Consider the following 19,318-nt stretch of genomic DNA (forward strand, 5'->3'; position numbering starts at 1 on the left):
ACCTGTACACTTGCAAATGACTAAGAAAGTAGCACCTGGGTGGCTCAGCAAGTTGAGCATCTGATTTTTGACTTCAGCGAGGGTCATGATCTCAGGGTCATGAGATCCAGCGCTGCATCAGGCTCCACATGCAGTGGGGAGTCTGCTTGAGTTTCTCTCTCTCCTTCTGCCCCTCCCCCTGCTCTCTCTCTCTCTCTCTCAAATAAATAAATCTTTAAAAAAAAGAAATGGTTAAGATGATAAATTTATGTTATGTTGTTTTTTTTTAACTATGATTTAAAAAAATTCGACGATCAGTTAGCACACCTGTGGGGTTCTGTTCTTGTGTTCTCTATTCTGTTCCTTGATCTACATGCCTTCCTTCCACTGATACCATGCTGTTGACTGCTATAGATCTATAAGTTTAGTCTCAAAATCAGGCAGGCTGATTCCTTCCACATTACTCCTCTTTGTTAAGATGGTTTTAAGTATTCCATGACTCAAAATTGGAAAAAAAATAGAAACAGAGGTCTTTACTTTTTATAGTTACATGATGCCAGTACTATTTTTCTTTGATTGCTCTGAGTACATTAACAGACTCTCACATGCATGAGACACTTAGTAAATATCATATATACGTTCTTGTCCTGCTTCATATCCTTGGTGAGGGCACATTGTATTCATGCCCTAGGTGGGCAGCAACCTCAGCTGAGCTGCCACATGGAGGAGGCCCCTCCGTGTTTGCTTCCTGGGGAGGGCCAGAGTTGGAGGAGAGGTGGAAGCCATGTCTTTGACTTCACTGCCGCACAATGACCAATCAACAGATTCGGTTTGACTTTTCACAACTGACCCCTCCTGCCTCAGGGCAAACATAGCAGCCCCAATCGGGATGGCCAAGACATGAAAACAACTGAAGTGTCCATCAAAGATGATGTGGGATACATGTAATGAAATATTGGTGATCCCTAAAAATGAGGAAAATGCTGCTGTTTGTGGTGATGTGGTTAGACCTGGAGGGTGTTATATGAAATGAAGTAAGCCAGACAGAAAAAGACAAATTCTGCCGGGTACCACTGCTATGTCCAAGACAAAGTCAGACTCATGGAAACGGAGAGCATAAAGTGGTTGCAGGACAAGGGAGGTGGAGTTAGGGAGAGGCTGGTGAAATGGAATGAATTCAAGAATCTAATGTAAAACTTGGTATGATAGTTGATACCACTGTATTATACAACTGAAATTTTCTAAATGTTCTCACATATGAAATGCTAAACAGGCAAGGTGATGAGCGTGTTCATTGACTTGGGCGGGATTCTTTCACAGTGAATACATACATCACATCGTCATGTCAGACACTTTACCTATCTTGCAATTTTATCTGTCAATTATTCCCCAATAAAGCTGAAAAACCCCAAGATGTTAGAATTACACCTGAGGACAATTGTAAATTAGTCCCTATGCTGGTGGAGAGATGAGCTTTCTACTTTCTAAAAGTTACATTCAGAGGTGGAAGTGAAAATTCCCCGGGTGGGAGCACATGGATAAGTTACTTTTACAGTTACCTTAGTCTCTGAACAAATTGTTCCTTCTCTGCTTCCTCAGACTTAGAAAGCGGGTCTAGGAATCCTCTGCCCTCCAGGATTTGCCACCTGTTTTGTTTTTGTTTTTTAAAAATAAATAAATAAAAGCTAACATGTGTCTTAGGTTTTCATCCCATGAGAAGACAGTTATTTCCTGAATAATCTGGTAAAAAATTAATCTATTTATTAAATCGATACCAGTGATTGCACATTCAGGTGGGGGATCCTGGAATGGATTTTCCCTTTATCATCTACCTAGTTCTTGACTTGAGAGTCACTGACTTGTTGACAGAAATGAAATTTCATCCCATGCCTGCCACTACCTCATGACCGAGTTTTGCTGACTAATGTATGGAGAGCTATGTGTTGATCAGTATTCTCAGAGAAGGATCTATTTGCTTTCTGCCCCTGACCTTCCTGGGACATATCTACAAGGTATTTTCTCCAATCAGAATTTCACTGAGTCCAGGGATCATGTCAGCCGTGGTGTCTACTCTTAATTCCATCTGGGTTCTGCACAGTGGCTGATGTGGAAAGATGACCAACAAATCCACTGACTGAGAGGACAGAACCAAACAAACCCAAGAAGAGAAACAGGAGAAATGATAGGACTTCAAAATATGTGTTTTCCAAGCTTTCAGACTTCTTCAGAAAAGAGAGCAGCACAGTAAACCATGTTAATTGGTGACAGCAGCCATCAGTTTTCAATGAAACCTTAGAGCAAACCCAACCTTGCCCAGACTCGGTGTCTTCATCAAAAAACAAAAGATTTGCAAATGACATATCAGATAAAGGACTAGTGTCCAGAATCTATAAAGAACTTAGCAAACTCAACACCCAAAGAACAAATAATCCAATCAAGAAATGGGCAGAGGACATGAACAGACATTTCTGCAAAGAAGACATCCAGATGGCCAACAGACACATGAAAAAGTGCTCCATATCACTCAGCATCAGGGAAATACAAATCAAAACCACAATGCGATATCACCTCACACCAGTCAGAATGGCTAAAATCAACAAGTCAGGAAATGACAGATGCTGGCGAAGATGCAGAGAAAGGGGAACCCTCCTACACTGTTGGTGGGAATGCAAGCTGGTGCAGCCACTCTGGAAAACAGCATGGAGGTTCCTCAAAATGTTGAAAATAGAACTGCCCTATGACCCAGCAATTGCACTGTTGGGTATTTACCCTAAAGATACAAATGTAGTGATCCGAAGGGGCACGTGCACCTGAATGTTTATAGCAGCAATGTCCACAATAGCCAAACTATGGAAAGAACCTAGATGTCCATCAACAGATGAATGGATCAAGAAGATGTGGTATATATACACAATGGAATACTATGCAGCCATCAAAAGGAATGAAATCTTGCCATTTGCGACAACATGGATGGAACTAGAGCGTATCATGCTTAGCGAAATAAGTCAAGCAGAGAAAGACAACTATCATATGATCTCCCTGATATGAGGAAGTGGTGATGCAACATGGGGGTTTAAGTGGGTAGGAGAAGAATAAATGAAACAGGATGGGATTGGGAGGGAGACAAACCATAAGTGACTCTTAATCTCACAAAACAAACTGAGGGTTGCTGGGGGGAGGGGGTTTGGGAGAAGGGGGTGGGATTATGGACATTGGGGAGGGTATGTGCTTTGGTGAGTGCTGTGAAGTATGTAAAGCTGGTGATTCACAGACCTGTACCCCTGGGGATAAAAATATATGTTTATAAAAAATAAAAAATTATATTTAAAAAAAAAACAAAAGAAAAAAAAGCGGCTTATCCTTTGGTCTAAGGGAACTAGAGAGCGATATTTTAAATATAAAGTATACAAAGCTGACTCTTCTATCACTACTATTAATTTGAAATGTTCCTAACTTAAGACTGATACCGCTAACATCTCTTTTGTGAGTAAAGTCATGCTTATTCAGTTAGTTACTGAGCATATATTTTGTTCCAGGCATCATTTCCAGCCCTAGAGATACATCAGTAACCACACAGATAAAAATTCCTGTCACCACACAACTTGCATTGCCAGATAGTGTGCAAAAGGTAAAAGAAAAGAAAGATAGAAACATGAAATATATTGTACATTGGATGATAGCTATAAGGACGAAGATGAAGTGAGGCAGGGGTTGGGACTGTGTGTGTTTGGGTAGGAAGATGAGACCCACAGAAGGCGGTCAGAAAGTATGATTTGTGAAGTCAGCATTGGAACAAAGACTTGAAGGAGGAAGAGGAGTGATGTGTGGATGTCCGGAGGAAGAATATTTCAGATGGAGGGAGCAGCCAGGACCAGGGCCATGAATCAGGAGTGCGCCTAGCTCAGCAGAGAAAGAGGGAGAGTAGTATAACTCTAGAGTGAAGGAGTCCTCTGAGGCTATTATCAGGCCTGTTTTATTCAGATTGAGGTGGAAACAGTGGGTGAGTCTTAGTTTTGTCGGGGATGGACTTGGGGGTGGAAGCATGGAAGCAGAGATGCCAGTCATCCTGAAAAGGTGTGGTTATAACCCAGTGAGAGATGCTGGTGGCTTGGACCAGTGTGGCAGTAGTGGAGGCAGTGAGAAAGGGTGAAGTTCGGGATGTGTTTGGAAGATAGTCCTGGCAGGATTGGGTAACAATTGGGATGTCCAATCTGAGAAAAATCCGAGTTTTAGGATGACACCAAGTATTTGTGATGGCTGAAGAGCTGGAAGAGTGGAACAGTCCTTCATAGATAGACACAGGAGGACTGGAGCAGGGGAGGTTTGCTGAGGAAGATTGAGAGCCACAGTGAGAACTTTTCCTGTCTCAGCCACCCAGGAGGAGAGTCAAGCAGGTGATTCTATTTGCAAATCTGGGGCTAAGGGGAGAGATTTCTGGGGATATATGACCTTGAGAGTCCTCAGAACATGGTGCAGGTGATTGAGACTGTATTTTCCATGAGTTTATGAAAAGTCTGGCATGAATGATGATATAGACATCAGTAAAGAGGGTGTAGCAAGTTAGAAAGAAATATGCCATGTGTGAGAGACAGATTACATCTTCCTGGATAGCCTTGGAGGGAATCAGGTTTTGCTTCTGTACCATGATACATTCACACAATCTATTTTATGTGCCTTCAGGATGGAAATACATTTCTTTGAGGCAGATGTAGTGTGGGAAAGGCAAAGTATGCCTCCGTTGGCACAATCCATTCCTCAGGAAGAGACTGACAAATCCCAGACTTCTACTTCTAAACTTCTCCATCAAACGGCCCCCCTACTTCCATCCTCCAAGATGCATCTTGATAGGAGGAAAAGGAAAGAGAGAGTCAATTGAATAACAAGACCACCATTTCCTGATAAAGATAAAAAATGGAAGCCCCAAAAACATCTATTAAGCACCACGTTTCCTGTGGGAAGGATCTGGGTAAGTCCAGAAGCATTGGACGGACCTTCTCTCTCCTTTATTGTTCTCTCTCCTGTAACTCCTCTTTTGTCTACTCAGTGAGTCCTAAAGTCGCTGAATAGAGCATTCAAGGATGCATGTCTCAATTAATTAGGACTTGAACTGAAATCTGTGTTAGGTAAGGTAATGCTGGCTGTGGTAACAGATAGTCCCCACATTTCAGCCATAGAATGATAAATGGTTTTGGGGGAAGGAGATGGGGTTTAGGCATGTGGGCTGTTGGAGACTCTGCCTCTTTAATATGTGGTTTCTAAGGCCCCACTGGGCACTGTCATCCTAGCTGGGGATAGAGAGCATGAGAGAATAACCTGCTTTTTTTTTTTTTTTAACTAAAAAGAATTTTAATTTAAATTCAATTAGCCAACTTATAGTACATCATTTGTTTCAGATATAGTGCTCAATAATTTATCAGTTATGTAGAACACCCAGTGCCTATCTCATCACGTGCCTCCTTAATGCCCATCACTCGGTTACCCTTTTTCCCCACTCACCTCCCCTCCAGTAACCCTCAGTTTGTTTCTAGAGTTAAGAGTCTCTCTCATGGTTTTTCTCCCTTTCTGATGATTTCCCATCCAGTTTTCCCTCCCTTTCCCTATGATCTTCTGTGTTGTTTCTTATATTCCACATATGAGTGAAACCATATGAGAATAGGCTGCTTTTAAACATATCAGCCTGGACAGGGTATATTCTACTGATGAGAACTATTTACAAAGTTCTTCCAACAGCAAAGGGAGCATCAAAAGGTGGGGAATAAGGAACATTGAGGACATGGGGGTAAAATGAGGTACCACGCCAGTGCCCTAAGATAAAGAAGGTAGATAGGAGGTGAGCCACCCAGGCCACCATGTTGTCTGGACATCTTCTTATTCCCAGGCAGAGGATTTGTAAGCTGACATTCCTTCTTTAATTGTGATCCCATTAACAGGTGAGTAGAATATATTTCCTGGGTTTGTGGGTTTGGAGAAAGTACAGGGCAAGAGTCACAAGTTGATGAAGTAACTGTAGGGTGTGGGGGTAGCTGGGAGGTGAGGCTAGAGCTTACCTGATTTTCCACAGAAACACTGAGCTTGTTTACTGAGTACAAAGGCACAGTCGGGGGGTGGGGGGAGGGAGAGAAATACAAAAAAGAATGTGTTCTTTGTTCCATCTGTATGACTAGAAAATTATACTTATATTGTCAAATTAGATTCTACTCCCCAACCAAGTAAGGGCTGATCACAGGAGGACATTGAGAGCAACCCTGAGCCTAGAAATGATTTTTGAAAAGACAACCAGAGGGTGCATCGGAATGGGATTCTGGTGAGGAAAAGTAGTTGTTTCTTTTAGAGTTTTATAATTGCTTTCCTGGGATTTTTCCATCTGAACGTTGTCATTTTCCCTTTTTTGATATTCTCAGAAAATATTTGACTATAATGAGTTCAAGAGAATATGCGCTGATAGCAGTGCGGAGAAGGAAATAAAAGGAACATGGAAGCAGAGAGAGCAAAGACAAAATCAAGAGGAAAAAAAGGAGAAGAGCTGTGAGTTAAAAGACCAGGGAGGAAGACAGTTGTCCAACGTCCAGCCTCAATAGGGTGTACAGGGGCGCTCCTCATGGGTGCGTGTCCGCGGCCGCCCAGCAGGGGGCAGACTTCCGCCTCGACTCCGTCTCCGTCTTCAGGTTCACAGAGCCTTCTCAGACCCGAAATGACCCCAATCGTCCATTATGTTTCTCAGCGATTTTTCACTGGCATCCACCTATTCTTGGCCTGACACAAATGGGGATGGCTGTGTGTGTGCAGGCAGTCATCTGTGGTTTCTGCTGAAGTGGCGACTGTACGCCCGTTTACAAGATGCTGTCATCTTCCCGAGCGCCGGGAGCGGCCTCCTCGGAAGACCAGATAACCCGCGGGCGTTCGTTTCCACAGCTGACTTTGAACGTGTTCCCTCCTACGCTCTGGGACTCCATAAAGACTCCTTTCTGCCTGTGGAGACGGCCTGGGGGGTTGGATAAAGCGACTCAAAGCAAACAGCATTGGAGGGGGTGGAGTGCGGCTCTGCAGGGAGAGCGCCTCCCAAACGGAGCGCTTGCGAAGGAAACTAGGTGCTGCTCGGCTGGACCAGACGGAGGGGGGATTTTAGGTGGGCTGCAGCGCTCTCTTCATAGAACACTTAGATGGTGTAGTTTCAGTCCTGACTTTTGTTTTGTTTGTTCTGTGCTGCGTTGTGCTGTATTTGCTTTTTGTAATGCCTGTGACTGACTTAAGCTTTGAGGCCAAGGCGACTATTCTAAACAGGGCTGTCCCCCACCGACCCCAACAAGCACAGCCTCCTGCTACTGAGGCCCCTTTGTTTGAGAGATCTTGGTTGATTTTAATAACTGACCATTCGGACTACTGGCTTTTTTCTCTTCCAGGGCATTCCTTCTCTGCTTTTCTGTTTTAAATTCACCAGTAAAGAGTGAGACCCTCAGTCTCCCACTGTAGCCCCCAATAAATGCAGAATCCCAGGCCCATGCCTCCTGTCTTCCCCTGTGACTCACTGTGTGGCCCCAAGCATGCCAGATAATTTCCAGGTCTTGTAAGTAATATACGTCTATTTTGTCAAAGTTTCCTGGTGCTTGTTCCGGGGGAATCTTGCAGTCATAATAGGAACCACAGGGGCTGGCCCAACCACAAAACTGGTAATCGATAGGCTGAGGCCAGCACACAGCAGATGCCCACAGGGAAAACAATAATAATAAAAAGGAAAGAAAAAAAATAACAAGACATTGATTTTTCCCTCTTCTGTAATAGTAATAGAATAAGAATAATGCAACCTCCAAATGGCGATTTCGTGGTTTTACTGAAAGATAAAGATGAAGCAATTCCAAGAGAAGTGAGGCAGCGTTCGCTAAGTGCTACTTCTTCCTAGCTGTTGTCCAGACTAGCAAGCAAATGGTACCCTTGTCATGAGGTTTTCTTTCATCATCTCTGTAAATCATGAACTAATGAAACAAATCTACAGAGCAAAGCATGATACTGTCCTTTAATAAAAAGCAATTCTCTTTCTCCACGTCTCTCTTTTTTAAATGATTTTATTTATTTATTTGAGAGAGAGAGAGCATGAGAAGAGGAATGGTCAAAGGGAGAAGGAGAGTCCCCACTGAGCAGGAAGCCCAATGCAGGACTCAATCCCAGGACTCCAGGATCATGAACTGAGCTGAAGGCGGTTGCTTAACCAATTGACCCACCCAGACACCCTCTTGAAAGGGACAACATATCTCTTTTAAGCATGTCTCTTGAAAGGAACAGCATATGATTTTATGCCTTCATTCACTAAATTAGAGTTTCTGGTGTGCAATCCCCAGAACAACATCACTTGGGAACGTATTCGAAATGCGAACTCTGTGCCTCTGCCCCAGGCCATTTGGATGAGATGCTCAGGAGATTCTGTCAGTGATCTGTGTTAACAAGCCCCCAGGTGTTGCTGACACCTGCTCTCTCTGCAGCAGCATGGCTCTGCCTCCTGTCCATATTCCATTTTCAAGCCTTTCCATTTTCAAGCCACTTATGTGAGAAGGAAAATATCATAGAACCAGACCTGATGGATTTATAATTCACACTTCTAAGGGCTTCTTGCTTTTCTAATTTGTCTGTTACTATAAAGCCCAAGGCCATACCGACACCTTCTTCATGACAAGAATATTAGTATCTGCACAGTGATGCTCTGGGAGACATTTCAAGGCATAAAGAAAATAGGTATAAAGAACAAGAGGGAGTAATCCATTGAAAAACATCACATTGTTCAAAAAACACCATGATTTTGCAGACTTTACTCTGGGGATCACCTCTCCACTGAGGAGTGGGACAGGAGAGAGATCATTTTAATCAGACACAGACTAAGAGGACATGAATTCAACGATTTTAGCCCTCTGGTTGGCAAGACTGGGATTGGAAGGGAGCTCGTGGACTGTTTGTCATGGTGACAGTATATATACTCACTAGGCTCCCTTATTTATGACGTTTAATGATTCCTGCCCCTCATTTCCTATCTGTTAAGGGTTTGATATTTCTGGAAGTTTTCCTCTTTTCTCCCTCACCCCCATCATGTTCTAATATATCTCAGTTTATTTAAAAATTTCAAAAAAGGTTTTTTTGCACAATTGTGAGAGCAATTTAATATCCTTTTAGAGCTGAAGTCTAGTTCATATATCACAAAATTGCCCTCCTGTAGTGTACAGTTGGGTGGGTTTTATTCCACTCACAAACCTGGCCAAGTTCACCACCATCTATGCAGTTACAGAACTGGGGAACACAGTTGTTTTTCTGTCATTCATTCCTACAAAACATGGAGTGGAGTGGACTGAATCCGGGTCCATTCTGACAGCACCTGGGCTGTCAACTCATGGGAAGGAGTAAATCTGAAATCCATAAGAGCATCACCTAGTGAATCATCAAGACATACTTTGCTTCTTAATCCCTGCAGTACATGAATGCAGAAAGTTCGGTACGGTGACATAACCTGTTCCACATCATTTCTGAGTCTTCTTTTGGTATAGTTTCAAAGAGTTAAAGAAACTCCAATCTTCTCAGCTTCACAGAAACAAGAGTAAAGATAGAGAGATCCCAAACTACCCACCTTCTTCCAGACATTGATTATTACCCGATATTCACTCCAGTTTTTGGAGTCCACCATAAAGTCTAGAATCTTCAGTCAGCACTGAAGCCCACGTGCTGTATTTAGGCTTAGTCTTGTGCTCTAGCCATCTCTGAGCTCTGACTCTGGTAGGTACTAACAGTGACAGGTTCTCATATGTTCTACCACTAGATTTGCTTTTATGAGAACTTTTTCTACAGCTAAGCTACTAGAAGAACACTTTGGAGTTTGAATACAGGTCTTATTTAGTCTGGATATGTGAGGATCCCCATGGTATAATAAGGTACAATTTACTTGTTTTCCATTTGAGTGACGAACCCAGTCCTATGACACAGAATGAATGTAGTTATGAAGCAGAGAGTTGGATGATCAGATGAAGGCAACACAAAAGGGTGAACATTCTTCCCTGATCTGTGCAAAATAGCTTATATCTGTAGGATGATTGCAGGAACCATCGCTAATGGATGTAGTCAATAAAGCTTGCTAAATGACATTAGGAAAACTAAGATTTTGGAAGGACAGACTAACATGCAAGAGAAAAACCCAAGACAACCAAACACTGTGTTGTTCAATCATGTAGGATGTGCTATACATCCTCAAAGGGACCCTGGTCTTAATACACTGTTAAGAGTAGAATTTGAGGATGCCTGGGGGGCTCAGACAGTTAAGCGTTTGCCTTCACTTCAGGTCATGATTCCAGGGTCCTGGGATCAAGCCCCATATCAGGTTCCTTGCTCAGTGGAGAACCTGCTTCTCCCTCTCCCTCTGCCTACCAGTCCCCCTGTTTGTGCTCTCTCTTGCTCTCTCTCCCTCTCTCTCTGTCAAATAAATAAATAAAATCTTAAAAAAATAAAGAGTAGACATTGGTTGGGTGTTCTCACCACACACACACACACACACACACACACACACACACACGGTAACTCTGCTGGTAGGTGGCTATGTTAATGAGCTTCACTGTAGCCACTATTTCACTTACTACATCATAATATCATTGTGTATATAAAACTATCATGCTGTACACCTTAAATATGTATAATTCTTATTTTAAGATTTTATTACAAATTTATACAAATATTTTTATATGTTAGAATATATATAATTTTAATAGATTTAAAAGTTGTCCAAAATCATGATGTCTTGGGTCTCCCATTTTGTATGGAAACCAAGTGTTTTTTCCACAAGGCCAGTCTCAGAGTGAAGGTGTGTTCTATTACCATTGTAAAGTAAGTTATTCTGTAATATTTTGTGCCATTTGGGGCCATTTTGAATTTACTATGTCAGGGGCTTTCACTCTGATTTATTTCTTAAGTTTTAAAATCCATGAAATTTGAGGAAAGAACAAAACCTCTTTGCAGTATACCACTACTGACAAATTAATCTCAGCTACTCCACTGAATGCCTGTATAAAAGCTTGTGTGCACTTGAGAAATTCAGGAATATATTGACCATCAGATATACCCCCTCATGTCAGACTCAGGGTCGAACCAGCCAGGGGCATGCCCGTGTTGGGCACCAAAATAGGTTGAGTCCCTGTGCGACATACTGTGGGGGAGTCATGCCATTTCAACACTAATCCTAAAAAAGTTATTTTGGATGTTCTGCTGAAGTGTAATTAATTGAACTGACAGTAACGGTATTACAAAAGAAAGGAGTTCTTTGGAAAACTGAAAATTTAATGGGAAATTTTATTAAATACATCATTTTGATTTGCAACCTTATTATGAAATTTTAAAAATTCATATTCTACATTTGGATTGTCCATATGTTTCTTTAATAAGCTGCAATAAAAATAGAATTTAAAAGGCATGCAGCATCTCGTCACTTTTATCTTTTATTTAATTAAACTTCCCTGGCTTGGTAAATCATATAATTCCATTCATATCAACTGCAGCATGGGCGGGGTTTTTTTAACTTTTTTTTTTTTTCATTTGTTGAGCTCCATTGTCTTTTTAATATGCATTTTTTGTTAATTGTCAAAAACTATTTGTGTTGTTTTTCATTCTTGTTATATTTTAAATACTCTCATATTGTTTTATGATCAGTGGAAATCTTAATCTATTGATATCAGTAGGGAAATTTTGTATTAGCAAAATAGGAGAGTATAATTTCAATTGAAGGCAAAATGTATCACTATTCTAGACATCTAGGTGAGGAGGGACTGTAATCACATGGTCTTTGGTTGATCCTGACCTCCAGTGGGTAAAGCCAAGACTATGAAGCCATTCTTATAATTTAGAAAACCTTGTGACTGAGTTCAAGTTGTAAAGCACTGTGGTCTGAAAATATGCATGGTATAATCTCAGTCTTTTTGTATCAGTTGAGACCTGATTTGTGACCCAGTATGTGATCTATTCTGGAGAATGTTCCATGTGTGCTCGAGAAGAATGTGTATTCTGCTGCTCTGGGATGAAATGCTTCTGACTACATCAGTGAAGTCCATCGGGTCCAGTGTCATTCAAAGCTCTTGTTCCGTTGTTGATCTTCTGCTGAAATGATCTGATCATTGCTGCCAGTGGAGTGTTAAAGTCCCCTACTATTACTGTACTATTATCATTGTGTTTCTTTAATTTTGTTATTAATTGGTTTACATACTTCGCTGTTCCCAAGTTAGGGGCATAAGTATTTACAATTGTTAGATCTTCTAGTTGGATAGACTCTTGCATTATGATAATAATGTCCTTCTTTATTTTTTATTATAGTCTTTGGTTTAAAATCTAGTTTATCTGGGGCACCTGGGTGGCTCAGTGGGTTAAGCCTCTGCCTTCAGCTCAGGTCATGATCTCAGGGTCCTGGGATCAAGTCCCACATCGGGCTCTCTACTCAGCAAGGAGACTGCTTCCCCCTCTCTCTCTGCCTACTTGTGATTTCTGTCTGTCAAATAAATAAATAAAATCTCTAAAAAATAAATAAATTCTAGTTTGTCTGAAAAAACGATTGCTAGTGCAGTTTTCTTTTGCATGATAAATGGTTCTCCACCCTCTCACTTTCAATCTGGAAGTGTCTTTGGGTCTAAAATGAGTCTCTCATAGACAGTATATTGATAAGTCTTATTTCTTCTATCCAGTCTGATACTCTATGTCTTTTGATTGGAGCATTTAGTCCATTTACACTCAAAGTAATTATTGAAAGATAAGAATTTGGGGGAATAGGTGGGAGTGGTCATTAAGGAGGGCACTTGTAGTAATGAGCACTGGGTGTTGTATGTAACTAATGAATCGCTAAATTCTACCTCTGAAAGTTAAAAAAAAAAAAGGATGCTTTCTAAAAAAAATAATACTAATAATACAGATCAGAAAAGCTGACTCCTATCCTTAGACATAACCTCCACCCAGAACAGAAGCAGTTAAGTCTTTCCTGAGTTTTACACTAGTCAGTATATTCTCCGAATAAGCAATGGAATCAGTCAGGGTGTTTCTACTTTTCAGAATTTTTTCAGAACTTTTTTTTGTTGTTGGTATGATGGTGTGTGTGTGTGTGTGTGTGTGTGTGTGTGTGTGTGTGTACATGTGTGCACATAAAGATAAAATTCTTTGAGTTTAGGGAATACACTTTCTCATGTAGGTTTATTTATAGATTTGCCTTTCTTTATATTTAGTAGTGGAGGTAAGGTGCTTGTTGTGAATATTGTTCCAGTCTTTCTAACCTGAACTGGAAATTCAAAAGCCTTATAAAAATACCAAGGTAACTAGTGTCCCCAAAGTGAATGTCCCTTGCTTATATTCAGCAAAACTGCAATATGCCCCATTTGAATGTGAATCTGTGCTTTAAGACTAAGCAAAGGAGTGGTGCCAAGCAGTCCTTTGGCCAGAAGGGCTGTGTTTTCCACCTCCGCAAGCCTGCATTTGATTCTGTCTGGGGTGGGAGTTTCTCAGAGCACCTGCTGCCTGATGGCTGTTTGTGGTCAGAAAATGAGGGACTCCAGATGTGCTCAGAGGAGTAGAGATCCCTCCTCTAAATGTTGCCAGTGCCTGTATGTCCCCTTATTCCCAAAGGTCAGACTCAAACAGACTCCAGATTCCTGGGAACCCATATCCCCAGGTCTGGCTTTCAGGTGGAGGATATGCCTTCCCAGGGCCTCCTCACCTGGCCAGGTGGAGACATGCCTCCTCCGTCCTTGGCCCATGTCCCGGCTCTGCAGAGATGAAGAGCATCAATCCTGCCCTGCCGGAGAGCGAGTCCAGTGAAGGAGATGGCTTTGTCTTCACCTGTATAGGGACTAACCAGCACCACACCCCTGCAAGAAAATTTGGTTAAGAGGTCAAGATGGATGATTCTATACATTCACTAAGAGGAGATGCAAAGACTTACTACCCACAGTAATGGTATTTTCTGGGGAAAGCAGGACAGACCCTCAGGTAGGCCTAAAATAGGTTGACAAAGCAGGAGAGATAGTAGCCTTGGAATGAACGGTGGCTATGGGCTGAGGACAGGGCAGCTAAGTCTCCATCAGCACGAGGGTCATGGGCTTCTTATTGGCTTATCCAGATTCGGAGCAAGAGGGAAAGCAAGAAGGTGGGGCTTGAGAACCATCAGAAAACTTCCGAAATTGAGTCAGAGATTTAGGGTGAATTTTTCTTATAAGATCCCATTTGTTGGTGGATATTAAAAAGCATCTAGCCTAAACCTGTCCTATTTGTTTTGTTTTTTGTTTTGTTTTGTTTTGTTTTGTTTTCCTAAAAGGATAATTTTATCACCATGATCTTGGAGGTGAATGATTCAGCCATAGCCGCCGATGCTGACATCCCCAGTAAATAGTCCAGAACCTGTGGTATGAGGAAGGCTAGTGACTGGAACTGGCCGGCAAATGAAACTATTCTGAAGGGAACAGAAATGTGAACAATTCCAAGAACTTCAGTCTGTCGAAGCTGGCATTCTCATCCCTGCAGTGTCTGTGCAAGGGGCCAGGGGCCATTCTAGGATACTTCTCAAGAAAGGATGGACCTTCTGGAAGTGTGTGGCTCCACTAAGCATAGAAGGGGTTACTTGATATTTTGGCTACACAACCTACATTTTTTATTTATAAGATAATTATTCACAGGCATTCAGTTTGTGGACATTTTTCAGACATTTTCATGTTAAAGTTTGGATGAAGACCCTGGTTAGAAAAAGGGGCCTTTGCCTATTTCAGAGAGGCAGTGGTAGATAGAAAATAAACATCCTCTGAGCTATGTCTGTACCCTGGCATTCCTGAGGTTAGAGGGAGGGCCAAAGGTCTAGCACAGGTCACTACTGCTAAAGATGGAGACTCTTAACTTTCCCCAGTGACTACAGATTTCTCCTAGACAGGACTCAAAGGACTCTATGGAAATGATGTAACTCCAATGAACAGGTGTCTGTGAACATGCTAGCTTGGGTATGAGGAGATTTCTGTTCTAGACATAGCTGTAGATCCTCTTTAACCATTATGTTCACATGGGCAGGCACAGGCCACTCGGCCATGGCTTCCACACCATCATGATTCATCCACTCTCTGACCAAGGGCATGAGGTACAAAACTGTTTTAAAAACCAGCTCCTCTGGAAAAGAACTACCATGTGTCCTTCTTCCCTATCCCAGGACTTTTCCCCCACAGAGCCAGCCACTCTCCTAGAGCCGGTGTGCACCTTGCTTTTTGTGTTATGTCTTTCCTTCATGGTACACCATGTTTGAGTGCTCACTTGCATGCAGAGTTATATTAATAATTTATTATAAATAATTAAAATTATTAGATAATTTTAATAAAATTATAATTTTAATAATAATAAATAATAAATAATTATTAAAATAATTAAAAATGACACATAAAACCTTTACTTCTATTTTTACTTATATTTATCTTAAATAGATTTTAATACTTAAAATACTAAAATATTTAGTATTAAAATATTGCAATGTATTTTAATCATTAAAAATTAGTATTTAAAATACATTTAAATTATTTGCAATATTTATATTTTAAATATTTTATAAATATTTAAATATTTAGTCATATTTATATTTAAATTTAATATTTTTATATTTATATATTTATATTTAAATAAATATAAAATATTTAAATATTTTCAATTCAACATTTAAATTATTGGACTTAAAGAGTCCAATAATTCTTATAAAGTTGATTGTAAACATTGGGAGCTCTCCATCACAATGGACACTCCAGACCCACTTCCCCAGAGACAGGTACATTCAGCACTTTGAATTGGTTCTTCTGGCATTGGTTTCCGTGTCACTAAGAATTATGCTGCAATCGCTGCTCTTTAGTCTTTGGCTTTTGTCACAATCTGTTGATGCCCACCATGATGGATGAGCTGGACTGTCCTGCACATGTCCTCACACCGACCTCTCTGTTCCTGCATACATGTATTCTTGCTTTAACCCTCCAAATGTGCTTCTGTCATGATTTTGCTTAGATCAAAATTCAATATTTCCATCACATTACATGCCTGCTTTTCAGAGGTGTTTGTGCAGTACATTACAATTAGTTTTCTTTCTTGCATATGATTTACTTTTCCTTTCTTCCTTACACATTAATCACTATTTCAACCCCAGACTCATCTCCCATTGAAGAAATGTGCTGTCAGTTTGTTCTGAGCCACTATCAGAGCCATTCTTCCAGGCTTCTGATGGGTTGCAGCCCATCTAGCCTGCTTTCTCTCCAGTTGTGCTATCCAGGAACCCATCCTGGGACCCCCTTCACCTCCCCTTAATAGTGGACACTCCATCTCCTGAATTTCCTTGTCCATTCTTCTATTTTCTTTGGTTACTGCCTCAATTTTGTAGCCCTGGTTTACTAGTATCTTCCTAGTACAAGGTTCAAAGGACATAATATCTTTGAGAACTTGCCTATCTAAAGTGTCTTTACTCTACCTTTGCACTTATTACACAACATGACTTGCTGCAGAGTTCTAAGATGTGGGGTATCTGGGTGGCTCAGTTGATTAAGCAACCCACTCTTTGTCTCAGCTCTGGTCTTGATCTCAAGGTCGTGAGCTCAAGCCCTGTGTTGGGCTCCATGCTGGGTACAGAGCCAACTTCACATAAAAACTCTAAGATGCAAATAACTTTTCCTCACAACCTAAAAAGCATTCTTTTCATATCTTTTAGTTTTTTGTTTAATTCTTTATTTTAAAAAAATGCTGTTTTCCTCCAGGGAAGCTTGTTGAAATTCTCTTTTTACACTCAGTGTTCTGAAAATTTACAGTGTTATCCCTGATATGGTTTTATTTTCAGCCATTGTGCTCAGCAAGTAGTGGTGCATTTAAATTTGGAGACTTTTATCTTTCAAGTCTAAACAATTTTTTAAAAGCATCTTTCTACTGATTTTCTCCTTTTTTTTTCTGTTCATTCAGCCACCTTTAATTGAAAATCCACAGTTCCCTTTCATTCCTAATAATATTTTTGAGATCTACTTTGGAGCTACCTTTAGAGCTGGTCAATGTTTCTTTATTGATTTTCTGCTTCGATGATCTTCATCAAAATCAAAAGCTTCTGCACAGCAAAGGAAACAGTCAAAAAAAAAAAAAAAAAAGACAACCCACGGAATGGGAGAAGATATTTGCAAATGACAGTACAGACAAAAGGTTGATATCCAGGATCTATCATGAACTCCTCAAACTCAACACACACGAAACAGGCAAACATATCAAAAAATGGGCAGAAGATATGAACAGACACTTCTCCAATGAAGACATACAAATGGCTATCAGACACATGAAAAAATGTTCATAATCACTAGCCCTCAGGGAGATTCAAATTAAAACCACATTGAGATATCACCTTATACCAGTTAGAATGGCCAAAATTAGCAAGACAGGAAACAACATGTGTTGGAGGGGATGTGGAGAAAAGGGAACTCTCTTACACTGTTGGTGGGAATGCAAGTTGGTGCAGCCTCTTTGGAGAACAGTGTGGAGATTCCTCAAGAAATTAAAAATAGAACTTCCCTATGACACTGCAATTGCACTATTGGGTATTTACCCCAAAGATACAGATGTCGTGAAAAGAAGGGCCATCTGTACCCCAATGTTTATAGCAGCAATGGCCACGGTCGCCAAACTGTGGAAAGAACCAAGATGCCCTTCAACGGACGAATGGATAAAGAAGATGTGGTCCATATACACTATGGAGTATTATGCCTTCATCAGAAAGGACAAATACCCAACTTTTGCAGCAACATGGATGGGACTGGAAGAGATGATGCTGAGTGAAATAAGTCAAGCAGAGAGAGTCAATTATCATATGGTTTCACTTATTTGTGGAGCATAACAAATATCATGGAGGACAAGGGGTGTTAGAGAGGAGAAGGGAGTTGGGGTAAATTGGAAGGGGAGGTGAATCATGAGAGACTATGGACTCTGAAAAACAATCTGAGGGGTTTGAAGTGGCGGGGGGTGGGAGGTTGGGGTGCCAGGTGGTGGGCATTAGAGAGGGCACGGATTGCATGGAGCACTGGGTGTGGTGAAAAAATAATGAATACTGTTTTTCTGAAAATAAATAAATTAATTTAAAAAAAAGAACTGGTCAATGTATCTTAACACAGTATAACAGAACTGCACACATATGTCTTAATTTAATGTTAATAAACATTCAGGCTGTTTCTCTTTTGAGTTTTTGCAAGCAATACTAGAAAGAATATCTTTATGCATGGGCATTTGGGCCCATGTGCCAAGCTTCTGTACTGTAGACCACAGCTGGGGCACAGAAAACACATGTAAATTAGACATCATGACTGTTTGCCTCTTTGGCAACACTGACTTACACTCCTACTTGCATTTCCTAACACCTTGTCAATGCCTGATATTGTCAGACCTCTAAAATGCTGCCAAAATGTTGGGTGAGAAATTGTTTCTCAACTGAATTTGAAAGTCTTCAATGCCCATTAAAGTTCGAGATCGTCATATCTATTAATTAGACATGAAAGTTTCACATCGATAAATTATCTATCCATTTTCCCAGGAATTCTCAGTGAAATTGAATTTCTGGATATGACAAAATGCCTACCTCAAATTATGAAAATAAAACCAAAAGGAAAAATCTGAACTGTATAAGAAACATGTGATTTGTGCATAATGGCATTTTGAATTTAATAGGAAATATCTGAATTCAAGTGATATATTTAAGTAAGATGTATTCATAATAATTTCCATGTCATTTCATTATTTCAAAGAGAGAATATTTTTCTTTTTTAAAATGAAAAACAACAAGTGAGTCATAACATTTGATTTACTTTTTATATCTTAATCTCATTGGTTATGTCTTCATCATTCATGGGATATTGCTAATGAGTCTTATTAGTAAGCTACTTCATCTTCTGAAGTTATAAACATAAAATGTATATTAAAATTTTTCTATATTCAAAGTAAAAAAGAAAAATTAAAAATAATCTCCCAAACTAGGAAATCAGTATTAATATTTTATAGATATTTTCATTTCTCTTTAGGTACATATAAATATCTTATACTTTAAATGTGAATATTTGTGCAGACTATTTTGCCAAATTTTTCCAGTCGATTTAACATGATGAACATTTTTTTCTACACCATCAGACATTATTTTGCAACAGTAATTTAAATGACTGCATAGCGTTCTATTATGTGGCTATAGGACAATTTAGTTAAACAGTTCCTCACTTTTCTATACACATTTCTCATATTTGGATCACCACTTTCAGAAATGTAAAAACAGGACAAAAATCACATTCTAATTTTTTGTTGAAAAAATGCCAGTAATACTAGA

This window comes from Mustela lutreola, chromosome 5, assembly GCF_030435805.1.
Source record: "Mustela lutreola isolate mMusLut2 chromosome 5, mMusLut2.pri, whole genome shotgun sequence".
NCBI lineage: Eukaryota > Metazoa > Chordata > Mammalia > Carnivora > Mustelidae > Mustela > Mustela lutreola.